At 45.0% G+C, this 13817-nt stretch overlaps 1 protein-coding gene across 6 annotated transcripts in view; it reads left to right on the top strand.

Moving 5' to 3' along the window:
• Nucleotides 1-13817, top strand: part of MON2 (MON2 homolog, regulator of endosome-to-Golgi trafficking) — a 140997-nt gene that overhangs the window by 312 nt on the left and 126868 nt on the right. The window lies entirely within an intron of this gene.

Genomic DNA, 13817 nt, shown 5'->3' with positions numbered 1-13817 from the left:
GGGCTTGGGGTGCTGCTGCCCCAGTCCTCTCGTCTTGTGGGATCTTTTTGTTCTTAAAAGTAACGCCTGAGAAAGATGACTGTCATGGCAATAGATTGGCTCCTATTGATTCCGTCTGTGCCTTCAGTGTTCTGTATACACTCTTCTTCACTTCTTATATTTCTTCCCCGGTCTCTTTCCACTCTGGTGTCAGCTTGTTTGTTTTGTTAACATAACCGCCCTGAAGAGGAAAACACCTCAAAGCCTGAAAGCAATTGTCATGGGGTAGACACTGGAAGTGCCTGTAGCAGTTGAAACTGTGCTTACTTGCCTTTTTTTTTTTTTTTTTAATTAATTGAGTAGATTTGACATTGACCTGTGAAGTCCCGCATCATTTTGCACGGGTAACATGATGACCTGTCTAATGGTGTAGCTGCGTCGCATCTCAAACAACGTGTCTATAAAAATTAGTGAAGGAAGCAGAACAAATTACCCCACCTTTCTGTAAAAGGGAATTTGCTTGCAGAATACAGCATAATAAAATGTGTACTTTTGACAAACCAAAAGTAAACATGTTGAGTACACACGCGTGGATCTACACTGCACAAAAAATTATATTTTGTTACCTATAATCAAATCATTCGGATTGGTTGGGCAGTGTACAGTGCACAGGTTCAAGATGCCTGCATTCTTTTTTGGGGTATGCCTGTGTCTTACTGTGTGACAGAGTTGCTGAGATCCTCTGCACCCAGTTTCTCATGTGGCTAATGGTTACCTATTTTGTAAAGTGCTTTGAAATCTACAGATGCCAGTTTGTAAGCTTGAGTCTTTTCTTCTTTACACCTAGGCAACCTTTATAAAACATTTTGAATTATGTTATTGAGAGTCTGTTGGTCTGGGTAAGCTGTATGTGGTGGATATGGGCCCACTGCAGTGATAAACAGGTGGAAATGTATGTGTGAAGAAAGGAGGATTTTGTTTTCTGCACTGAATACAGGGATCTCTGGTTGAAGTTACCCAAATTGGGGGGATGTCTCATCTCCATCTGAAATCAGCATGACTTGAAACACGGGACATGATCTTGTGGGGAAACAGGTATTTCCTGAGTTCAGGGTCTTTTTGCTTTACATCAGGTTGTTTGCATATCCATCTGTCATGCAGAAGCTACTACAGAATGATATTTGAGTAGTATACATTTAGATAATGGGATTTGGGGAACTGCCTTTTCCACTTGCTAATCTGGATCTAGAGTAAGAGCAAAATGTTAACCTTTATGAACTTCATTTAAACATGGCAGTCTGTTTAAGGATGTTTGCTGCTTGCTTGAGTTTTACAGTGTGCTTATGGTATAATTAAACTGTTCACATTTCCACCAGTTGTGTGCAGAGAATGTTATGCTTTCATCCAGATGGAACCAATGCAAACTGACACTAGGACACGTTGTGACAGACTATAAAATCACTTAGTTCAAAATTAATAGCTTTGAGTCTTATTATAGTACATAGCACTGAACACAGATTTTCTAATAATCTTTAGAGTTCCTGAAGAGATCTGAAATGTTCACTACTCTGGCTTTTTGCTATCCTCTGCTAAAAGTAGATATTTGTATTCTCTTCTATGTCCTCATAATCTTCTTTTGTCTTCTGCATGCGGAAAGTTTTCATGTGACAGTTTGGCTCAGTTTACACAAACTCACAGACATTTAGGGTTGGAAGGGACCTTGTGAGATCATTGTGCGGGCCAGGAGCGGTCTGAGGCCCTTTTTTCGCGCGGTGGGCTGTGGCCAGCAGCTCAGACACGCCACGTCGGGGAAGACAGGCGGCACGCTAGAATTAGGCACGGACGCTTAGTGGTTGATTTAAGATTATTTTACTTACACCGAAGATGGTCGCGGTGCAGGCAGGAAAACTTGCTTGAGTTGCGGTTACAAAACAAAACAAAAAACTCGAACCTGTAGAACGTAAGGGTACGTCGCAATGGGGTTTCGGCAACGGGAGATGAACAGAAACCTCAGGAGTAAGTCGCAATGGGGTTTCGGCGATGGGAAGAAAAAAAACTGCAGGACTCGAACCCCGGGTAGAGCTCTGGATTCACTCACACGAAGTTTGCTAGGCTCCGTGGAACTTTGCGCGAAGGGAAGGGTACGTCGAGGGATCGTTCGGCGACAGGGAGAGGCGAGAGGCTGATCAGACCCCTATAGCCTTCTTGAAATACACGCTGGGTCCGATAGGCTCCGCAGCGCTTAGAGATCTTTACGAGACGTGAAGTTCTCTTCCTCCTGATAGTTGTGGAGTCCTCCAACTTGGGTGGAAACCACTCAAGCTTCTTATACGGCTAGCAAGCCAATCGCTAGCTGCCACGTAGGAATAATTTAGAACTGACCAATAGTGGGGCACGAATCTGAATACAAATGGCGGGAACTCCTTGCAACGTGCGTTTCTCTGCTGCAACGAAGAAAGCAGAGCTTTCCTGCAAAGAAAGCTACAAGTGGCGGGAAATAATTCAGCAATGCCGAAGCGCGCACAAACAAAAATCACACCCTTGGGTTGTGACAATCATCAGGTCCAGCTCTCCTGCTCTGGGCAGCAAAAACTGCTGGGGTCAAATAACACCAGCAAGGTGTGCGTCCAGTCTTTTTGCAGATCTTCAGGGTAGGTGCCTGCACCACCCCAGCTGCGAGTCTATTCCAGAGTCTGGTCACATGAATCGTGAAGAAGTTTTTCCTTGCATCCAATCTGAAGCCTTCTAGGAGTTTATGACCATTGCTCCTGGTTTTCTACTGGGGTGCTCTGAATAGTTGTTCACCTAGTCCCTGATGCCTCTCCCCTGATATATTTGGAAGCTGCCACTAAATCCCCGACAAAGTCTTTTCTTTCCTAGGCTGAACAGTCCCATATCTGTCAGCTTTCCCTTGTTTGGCTTGCTCTTCAGGCCTCTAAGCATATGAGTGGCTATTCTCTGGACTCTCTCAAGCTTCTCTGCATCCTTCTTGAAGTGTGGTGCCCATCACTGGATACAGTACTCTAGCTGCGGCCTCACCAATGCTGCGTAGAGCAGGAGAATAACTTCCTTAGTTTTGCTTGAGATGCATCGGTTAATGCATGCCAGCATGTTGTTGCATCACACTGGTGGCTCATATTCATTTTATGGTCAATTATGACCCCCATGTCCCTTTTGGATGTCATGCTAGCTAGCTAGAACCACCGAGCTTGTAAGTTTGTTGAGGATTTTGACAAATCAAAGGCTATTTATTGATATTCATTTTTTTTTTTTTTTTTTTTTTTTACAAATTCAGCTTGTCGTTTTGGGCTCTTACAGTGATACCACTAATGAAAATTCTGTTTTAAGTTTAGCTGATAACTTGGCTCTTTGATGAAGGAAGTCATAGAACCCTCAGTTCTATTGGCTCTTCACCTGATTACTGAGGGCAAAAATATTTACTCTTGTTATGTAAGTAAACATGTTGAGTAATCTGTCATTCAGGAAGTGACAATCTGATTTTTGTAGTGCTGCAGGTGAGCTAATCAGTAATTAGCCCTACTGTGTGACACTGCAGCATGCTATGTGTGACAGTACTTCCAGTTCAGGATGTATCCATCCATTGTAGACCACCTTGGTGCTTTATCACACCACTGTCTTCCATAGTAGGTTTGCATGAAAAGCCATAATTGATAGCGTTATAAACCACAACTAAAACACCAGTGAAACCAGTGGTGCTAATTGCACCTCTTTACAGCCAAATAACAAACGGTTTTGTTTAGCTTAAGTAAATAGATTTTTGCATTAGGTTGGGGGATAGAAGGACTTGCTTGCTGTAAAGCTCATGAACTTTGGCAGTAGCTGAGACTTTAGTGCTTCCTGTCACTTGTAGCTTAGGCCTAGGGATTGATGTAGTGACAGATTTTCTGAGCCCATTCCTGCACTTCTTTGACTACCAACTTCTTGGTAAGGTCCTGTATATGACCTGCCCAGCTGCGCGTACAGCAAAAGCATTGCTTTTTTGTTCTTCGTACAGAAATGGCACTACATTAGTTCATAATCAGAATGATTTAACCACAGTGATAGAAGGATGTTCTTCTTTCATTTAGTTGAATAAGGAGTATGAAAGGTATAGAGACTTAAAAGTACAAAAGTGGAAATCACAGTGTTAAAGGAATAGACTGTGGGATTAAATTTAGGCTCTTCAGAGTTTTTCTTTCTGTGTCCACATATAAAATTGGCATTGCATTCCTTCACAGACACAGAAAGAAAAAATAGAGGTGAATCATCTGCACAAGCAGGTCAGTAGACCAGATGCAGAACCTTCCTTAGACATTGTTTGGTTAGTAGCTTGCATCCTGCCACAGTGACACTGAAAGACAATGGGACTTTGAGATTTGGGCATATTGGAGCCATTTGAAAATGGGACATATTTGTCCACCATCCCATGATGGCACTAGAAAAACCTGCTGTCAGTCATACTGGATGTACTCAATATAAACTGTGTTGTGAACCAGGAATATGCAACTGGCTTAGTGTGGTGTTGGACCTGTGCCAACAAGCTTTTCCTCTCAGGAGATCTTATTGATGTGCACCTATCTATGCTGTTTTATTTGGGAGGTAGTATGTAAGAGGCAGCCATAATGTGCCCACTACAGCGCTCCCTGGTGTGTGATTGGTTTGATGTAAACTTGCCTTTGGACTCTTCAATCTTTTAGGCACTTAAGGGACAAAATTTTCAAATGTTTTCAAATTCTTAGTTCCTGTTACAGAATTTTCTTGTGTCCAGGTATCAAAATGGCCAACTTGGGGTTCCTAAGTCAGGTCACTTGTGCCCGTGCATTTTAAGGCCTTCTACTTATGCAGTCTGGAATCTAGTTACTGGAGGCTTACAGCAAAGTCACTGGGTTTTTCTGGTAGTCTGTGATATTGAAAATCTGGAAGTAGAAATAGCTGTGGTAGGAGGGAAGTAGTTAGCTGTAAAATGAGGGAAATCCTAAAACTTGCTTCTTCCTGGTTGCCTCAGACTCGATAACCTCTATCCCTATTCTTGGAGCCCAAAAATGCCAACCGGCGTTGTATTTGTATTGTAGAAGACCAATGGAGGTGGAACAGCCTAGGATATTCTAGGTGATGTCACTTAAAATACATTTGGCATTGGGTATGGGTGCTGTAAAAGGGACTCTTATGTTTTTGAGTGTACGTTGCTGGCAGTGTTTTGGACATAGCTGTTGTGTGCTAGTTGTAACTTACTGGAGAAAAGATTTGTTTGGTACAGGAGCTGACATTTTCACCACATCTAATTGTATGTGGATGTTTTGTTTTGTTTGGGGGGAGGAGAGTCTTTTTCTGCTTCTGTTTTATGATAGGTACATAAGTCCCATACTATTCAACACAAAGTGTACTAAAAATGAAATATACACTTGTGACCAACGGGTGATTTGATGGTCATGAATCTGTGAAATTTTAGATCAGATTTTATTGGTTGATTTCCAAATAATGACACTGCTGGAGAATATACTCCAGTTTATTTGAGATTTAATTTATTAGCAATAGAAATGGTCTTCTACCTGTGATTTGATACAAGATTAAACTACTTTAGGGAGGTTTTAAGGAAATGATTGGTATTTGACCATTTCTGTTGCTGTTCATGACACATTAAAGAGATGGAAGTATTTCCTAATATATTTATATCACTTGCCATACTGATTCTTTTGTTTTTATCCTACTGGACTTTGTCTTTTTTATGTCTTAGTAGCAGGCAGTGCTTAACTTCTCGATCTAGGTTGGTATGTGTGGTACTAATAACACAGAGCACAATGAGGTATTTTAACTCACTAGTGCCTGTGATTTGAATATCCTAATGCTGGATGCTAGTGCAAAATGAATTAAAGACTCTGCTTTTAATTAAGCTTGTACCTTCAGCCCAAATGATTAAGCAGCAAATAATTGGGTAGGTTTGCTGCTACAACTCTTGAGTTAATCTTAAACAACAATTACTTATTTGTATTAGCAAGCACAGTGAATTAGTAGTGTTAACTTGTTACCCTGTTAACAATAGCTGCTGGATTAATTTAGCATAACTATTGTCTTTTACATATTGATTGAAAGTACTGTTTTGTGAGAAATGTGATTTATCAATTGTAGCTTCCTAGAGTAATAGACAGATATTTAAAATCAGCAGAGATTTTAAAGAATGACTGGCTTAAATATTGAGTTTACACTCCAGATTCACTCTAGCCTCCTACTGTTTACAAAAAAGTGAGAGTTGATCTAGGATCTGTGCGGGCCGGGAGCGACCCGAGCCCTTTTCGCGCTGCACGCGGGCTGTGGCCAGCAGCCCGGGCACGCCGGGGCAGAGAGGGAAGGCCTTCGAGCTGGAATTAGGCACGGACGCGTATCGGTAGTTTTAAAAGATTATTTACTTACACCGAGATGGCAGTGGTGTAGGCTGGAAAGCTTGATTAAGTTGCAGTTACAGACAAACAACACAGATGGTCTCGTGGAGGTTGCTAGGCTCCACGGTGCAGAGCTCCGGATGCTCTGGGTGAACGAGCCACCAAAATAGGAATCGTAAATACGTCTTATAAAAGTTGCGTTTGAAGACGGGAAGAGGTGGGTGGTGGATCAGGCCACCACGCTCCTCTGGATCTCACACAGGGTTTCTATTACCCTGCCGTGTACCCAGAGTCCCCATGAGATGGATGTAGAGTCCTCTTCGGCTTGGGTGGAAACTGCTCAAGCCTCTTATACGGCTAACAGGCCAATCATTAGCTGCGGGTTGTAGAGTCCTCTTCGTCTGGGGTGAAACCTGCTAAAGCCTCTTATACGGCTAACAGGCCAATCATTAGCTGCCACGCGTGAATAATTTAGCACTAGCCAATTATGGGGAACAAATTTGCATACCGGTGGCGGGAACTCTTTTGCACCGTGCATTCCTCTTGCAACATGAGCAATGCACTCTGCAAAGGAAGCTGCAGAAAAGGCGGGAAACTGGTCCCTGCACCGGGGTTTCCTCTGCTACAGGAAACTCTCCCGTGCAGTGCTCTGCAACTTGACGGGGATAATTCTGGTGCCGAAGCACACACACAATCATGCCTTTTGGGTCATGACAGGATCATGGACATTGTGACTGGGGGCTTTACAAAAGTATAGGCAGACAGTTTGTTTCCAGTGAGAAAACACTTTTACTTTCACTCTAGTAGTAGTTAAAATAAATGTTATTAGCATCTTCATCACGTTTTGGAATGTTTGCTGCTGAAGTAATTGGAACAACAAACATTTGGGAATAAGTTAGGGTTCAAATTTTCTTGTTCAAATTCTGTCCCTCAGCTAAACTGGCATTTTGGAAAGTAGCACTTTCCTAACTGATTCAGCAGTTGTATTTATCTATGCAAGTTTTGGAGTACATCCATGTTATTGCCAAAGAGAAAAAGCCATTGTGAAGGAGCACAAGCACATTTTTATGAAAGGAAATTCTGCAGGGTAGCAGGAAAAAGGCATGACAGGCCCACAAATCTTCATTCATGAATTAGCCCTCTGCATGCTTCTCTTTTTTTTTTTTTTTTTTTTTTCAAATGATGATAGCTTTGAATTAATTTCTGCTCACATTCAACTGATATATCTTCTAGAGAAGCTTGAAAAGCGTTTTTTTTTTTTTTTTGTTTTGTTTAATCCCTTAATTGTCCCTCTCCTTTCTTTTTTTTTATTTTTTTTTTGCATGGAGCAGAAATGGCCACCCTTGCTTTTGCTGAACAATTTCTTTGAGTTTTTAGGAGTCTGATATGCTAAAACATGGCTTTGGAACACATGTTGCAGTGTGAATTGCTACCTGTCTCATAGAGCGGGTTAGGGTAATTTTTTCCCATGTACATAAATCTTTTAATGTACATAGATCGGGGCATCAAAGACACAGTCCACAGATCCCTATCAGCTGGCTATTTGTGCTGTCCCTGGGTCTGAGGTGATTCGCACACTGCACAAAGTGTGCTGGACCAGCCTTGTGCACAGGGTTCTGGATGCATGCCATATACAGCACCTCTTGCAGCTAGTTTGGGATCTGTGCTGCATGTGGCACCCCTCCCTCCCCACAGGTTGGTCCAGGGGATGGGGGGGATGCTGCATGCCAGAGTTTGACACTCCTGACAAAAAATGAATAGTCTCATTGAGTACTTTGAGCATTGGTTGAAGAATCAGGGCCTAAATAGAAGCTATGGAGCCAAGAGAGGAAATGCAAAACATTTTTAAGTTTTATTCTAGAAGTAAGGACATGGTTTTGCTGTACAAAGTTGCACAGTTTGGTGAGCTGTTTGATGAGTGGTCTCTGTGAGGTTCTCAACAAGAAATTAAGACTACTCTGGAACAAGTATGCATACAGAATAGGTTTACAACATCCCTTTTTAACAGCTCTTCTAAATGTATTGTGTTGCCATAATCTCCATTATACAGATGGGAAACAGCTAGAAAAGTGGACTTTGCCAAGGCCATGCTGAGCCACCTTTAGAATTCATGACTTCCTGACTCCAAATGCTAATGCTTCTGAACCATGTCATCTTCCACCTGTCAACCCTGTCCTAGCTGGCATGCTTAAATTTAACCTCCACCTTTTATTGAGAAGATTCCTGATCTTTGTTGGTTTGAGAACTCCAAATATTATTCAGACATGGTTATAAATAGAACATACAGTGATTTCCAGATCCTTTATGTTGTACTGCTATATAACATGCTTGATAGACCAGGGCTAACGCCTGGAAATATTGCCACAATGCACGAAGCATGGAAAGCATGTTTATATAAACCTAAATTAGCTTTCTGCAGCTGACATGGTGATGACAGGTGATCATATTCTACCTTAACTGTAGCTTCTGTATAGTTTTCCAGGATAACCCTATGCCAAGCTTGTTGCAGTAACTTGACTGGAATTCTAACAAATGTGAATGGGACCCGTACCATTCAGGTGGAAGTTTGCAGGAATAAATAAAAATACTTCCTGTGCAATTTGAATGTGAGAAGTTACAGAAAAGACCCATTCAGGATCCTACATGAATGAGTCTGTGTGCCAGATAGGCAGTTACCTGTTGCCATTTTCTAGTATTTCTTTAGGCAGAAAAAGTGCAGCAATTCAAGAAATCCTTCCCACTCACTAAATTGTGTAGGAAATGTTTTCAAAGAATGCTCACACGTTTTTTAATACATGTCAAAAAAACATACATTTTTAGTAACTTCTCTTTTTCAGATCACTTTTCTTAAGTAGAGATGCACTGATATATATATATATTGGTTATATATTGGATTGGCACTGGTAAAAGGAAAATTAATATTATTGGCTTTTTCTGGCCAGTGTAGCTGATAACGTCACTGATAAATGCTGCATGCATGCACATGGCCAGAAATGCAGCCTACCAGCTTGGAGAGCAGTGTTGTGCCAGTAAGCTTGCGGGGGGTGGGAGGCAGATCAAGGTCCCTGTGGTTAAGGAGGGAGGGAGTGGGACAGGAGCAGTGAATGGGACCCTGGGGCAGGTCATGGGACAGCTGTGGGTGCTTGCCTGCTATGGGCTTGGGACCAGGAGCTGTATAGCCTCTTCCTAGTGGTAGGGGCTGGGCTTGGAGTGGGCTCAGCTGTGTGGAGCAGGCAGTGGTGGTGTTGGGAGGGGGTGCTTTTGTCACTGGGTGGCGGTGCTGGGAGGGGGAATTTTGGGGTGGCTGTAGCCCCACAAGTCTGTTGTCATGTCATCCCTCCCCAGGGATGCCCCTGCTCAGGGCTTTTCGCTTTGCTGCCTTTCCCTCGGGAGTCATGTGCTCCCTGCCAGCCCCGCAGCTGGGGCTCCCGAGGGAAAGGCAGCAGAGTGGAGAGCCCCAAGCAGGGGCAGCACTAGGGGAAGACTTGGGGGGGCTATAGCCACCCCAAAATTCACCTTAGTCTTGCTGCTGCCACCTGCCCAACCCCAGCCCAGCGTCCCTGCCAGGTGCCTCTTCTGGGGATGTCTGCTATGTTAGTGATATACTTTTAACTGCTGGTTTAGAAATTTCTTTTAAGTTACAAAATATGTGCTATACATATAAAAGTTTATATTCGTATAGTAAGGGAGATGCCACTTAGGTAGATTTGAGCCTTCTGTGAATGACTGGCAGTTATCCCATAGACCAGAGCTTTCCAAACTTTTCATGCTGGTGACACACTTTTTAGACATGCATCATTTCGCGACACAGTAATTCAGTTCCGGGGGAGGGGCCAAGGGAAGCAGACGCGAGTAAGGGAGCTCCGCGGTGCCCTTCCGCAAAATTTTCTGCATTTCGCGCGACACACCTACACACTGCCGCCGACACACTAATGTGTCGCGGCACACAGTTTGGAAAGCTCTGCCATAGACTCTGGCCAGTAATGGATGTTTTGAAACAAGCAGTTCCTAGTGCTGCTGACAGTACATTTTAATTGCTCAACTGCACCTATGTTTCTTAACTGTTGCATATTCTGTTTTCGTTAGTTTTATATAAAACTTGTCCACTTTAACTGAAAAAATGTGTTAGCATAACATTTTTAATACGATTTTGTAGTATGGGAATCTCTATTTATTGAGTTGTTGCATGTTTAATATTTTTAAGTGAAAACCTTGTTCAGCTTCTTGCTCTTTTCTTTGTTCCTCTCCCCACAATTTTAGGACTGTCTAAGATAGCAGTGACCAACCTGTCACATGGACAGGCAGTGTATTTGACAAATGCGCTCTTGGTGCCAAGTTACAGAGGTATTTGCAGTGACTGTTGGAATGGCACTCAAGGAGGGGTTGGGGATCAGAGTGGCATTTGAGGGCAGGGCAGAGATTGGAGCTGCACTTGGGGAGGGAGGGGGAATCGGGGGGGGTGGTCTGTGCTGATTCTAAAGGTTGGCCCCCCAGGGAGCTAGAGTTTCGTCCCCAAGCAGCCACATTGCTCCATAAAGACCCCAGTAGTGGTGGCACTGTGACGGCGTGGGGCCAGGGTTTCCATGCAGACCAGCCCCAGGAGTGCTGGCAGGGCATGTAACTGGGCAGGGAGCTGCTCCGGGACTGGGATCTTGCAGCGGTGACAGTGTAGTCTGGAGCCGGGGCAGAGCTATGATCCACTGCCTGCATGCCCTGGGCAGGGGCATGCAGGCAGTGGATCACAGCTCTACCCTGGCTCTAGACCATGCTATCACTGCCGCAAGATCCCAGCCCTGGAGTAGCTCCCTGCTCGGCTACATGTCCTGCCAGCACTCCTGGGGCTAGTCTGCATGGAAGCCCAGGCCCCATGCTGCAACCCATCCAGGGGCATGAGGGGGTGTAGGAGGCAGCTCCCTGCTGCTGCACAGCCGCATGGGGGGCATGTCCCCCCTGGATTTGTGTGTAGGGTGAGGATGGGTTGCCCGCTGCAGGTTCGGGGCCAGGGGTTGCACCAACCTCTTCCTGATGGGCGGTCTGATGGGCGGCAGGCTCAGCTGTGTGGGGCAGGCAGTGGTGACTTTGAGAGGGGTGGCTATGGGAGGGGGCTACAGGGAATTTTGGGGGAGCTATAGCACCCCAAGTTCCCCCCCATGCCGCCCTTACTTGAGGCACTGTTCTCTGCTGCAGCTGAGCCTGCATGCCCCAAGAGCAGCCCTGGCCCAGTCCCCACACTGGGAAGAGGCTGGCATAGCTCTGACCCCGCAGCATGCAGCTCACCCTTGCCCCACACGAAAGTCCAGGGGAGGAACATGGCCCCATGCCCTGCCCAGCTGGGTAGTGCCTGCCTCTGCCCCACTCCCTCCCTCACTGTGGGGGGGTCTCAATCTGCCCCCCACCTGATTTACCACCAGGATGCTGCCCTCCACACTGCTGGTCTGCATTCCTGTAAATCAGCTATTGGATTGGTATTTGCTGATATGGCTGGTTAATAATCAGCCAAGAAAATCTTTATCGGCGCACCCCTATTATTCTCCTTTTACATATAATGTAGTGGGAAGAACACTTGCCTTGGAAGTGGGAAATCAGATTAAAGGCCCTCCTCAGTTTGAGGCTGGCTGTGTGTGGAAGTACTTTCCCTTGCTGCTCCAAAACCACTGCATGAGTCTGGGGTAGCAGGGAAAGTGCCACAAGATAATAGATGTCTGTTGCAATAAAGTGGCAGAGTCTATTGCTACATGTTGTTGTGCCACTCATTTTTGGGTCATGTGGTGCAACAAAGGGTAAGGATGTCGGTTTGCTCCACATTTGTCCTGCCTTTAAACTTTTTAAGGCTACACAAATGAGAAATCAATGGATGTCTGTTTTCATCCTCAAAGGCAAGGGGTCTCCAAGTGCTTAGCATTCCAAGCAGAGAGATATTGATTTCTAGATTTCAAATCTATTAGTTCAGTATCTTACAGTACAGATGACTGAAAAACACTTAGTTGTATAGCTGTTCTTTCAGATACTATACTAAAGACCTCATGAGAATTGAAATGTATACTTCTGTTACTAAGAATATTAAATAGTGATACTGTTTCACAAGTTTGGTGGATGCTTAAGTAAATGGGTGCATCAGAGTTGTACATCCTGTTTCCTTCACACCTGTTACAGAATTTGAGATGCCTTAAAAAAACAAATTACAGGAGGAGAAGACTTGAACTCCTTATTCCCAATCCCAGCAATTAAATTCCAGCTATTGGTTTTACCAACCAGTTTCCATTAGTGAGTTTGTGAGTGGTGAGTAAATGAGTTGGCTCATAACTGTCCAACTTCTAAATCCGTGCGTGTCACATGCCCTGGGGAATGAGTGCTGCATGGGCCACTGGGCTGCAAACCCTGCAGATACTTCTGCATCTCCTCCACAGTACTGCACACATATGTGCACCCTTTCTCTCTGCTGCACTGGATACCACCCCACTGCTGCAGTGTGCCCCTCTTTCCATCGCTGCCTCAGTTTCCCCCCACTCCATCACTGCACCATGTGAATGAGATTTCTCCCTTCCCCTCATATGGGTGGCCCTGAACTCTCCTTCGGCTCCTTGTGCAGCATTTTACTGTCCCACACCTTGGGGCAGAGGCAGAAAGCTTTAGCAAGAGCAGGGGTGGGCAAAATGGCAGATGAGCCCCATGGTGGACTCCACTTCCAGCAGCCCCTGCTTGGCTCGGTGCAGCCAGTTTTTGTGGAGACCCCTGGAGCAGCAGGGCAGTGACAGCATGGAGACAGGGTTTCCTTGGACGCTGGCCTCAGCAGTGCTGAGCGGCATCTTGCAGCATTGACAGTATGGGCCAAAGCCAGGTCAGGGGCGTGCAGGTAGCAGATTGCAGCTCTGCCTCAGCTCTGGGCCATGCTGTCACTGCTGCAAGATCCTGGTGCTGGCCCTGGCCCCAGAGCAGCTCTCCGCCCAGCAATACCCTACCAGTGCTTCTCGGACCAGTGTCCATGGAAACCCTGGCCCCATGCTGTCACAGCCCTGCTGCTCCTGGGGCTGTCTTAGAAATTGGCTGCAGCAAGGTGTGCAAGGGCTGCTGGGAAATGGAGTCTGTGGGCTAGACTTTGCCCACCCTGAGCTAGAGTAAAGAGGGGGGGAACCTGAAGCAATGGGGGAGTGATGGCCAGGCAAGAGCCTTGGAGGCTGCAACTTCTTGCAGGTTGCATGCAGCCAATGGGCCACTATTATTTTTGGTCCCCAGGGGCTTGCAGCCACCGCTGGAGAAGGCGCCCTGCTACAGATGGCAACGTGTATCATTTATAAAATCAATGCTGGCATTCAACCGAATATGTTAATGACTTCATGTAGGCGTATAAACTTGCAGATATAACTTTTAGCACACACTAGAGAGAGCCTCAGGCCTGCTAGACCACTTGAAATGTTTCTGGTTACTCTGAATGTCATGAAATTCTATACTGATCCAAATATA

The sequence above is a fragment of the Alligator sinensis genome, unplaced genomic scaffold (genome assembly GCF_000455745.1).
Source record: "Alligator sinensis unplaced genomic scaffold, ASM45574v1 scaffold375_1, whole genome shotgun sequence".
Taxonomy (NCBI): domain Eukaryota; kingdom Metazoa; phylum Chordata; order Crocodylia; family Alligatoridae; genus Alligator; species Alligator sinensis.
The sequence above is the reverse complement of the archived record's forward strand: the minus strand, read 5'-3'. Positions and strand labels throughout refer to the sequence as shown.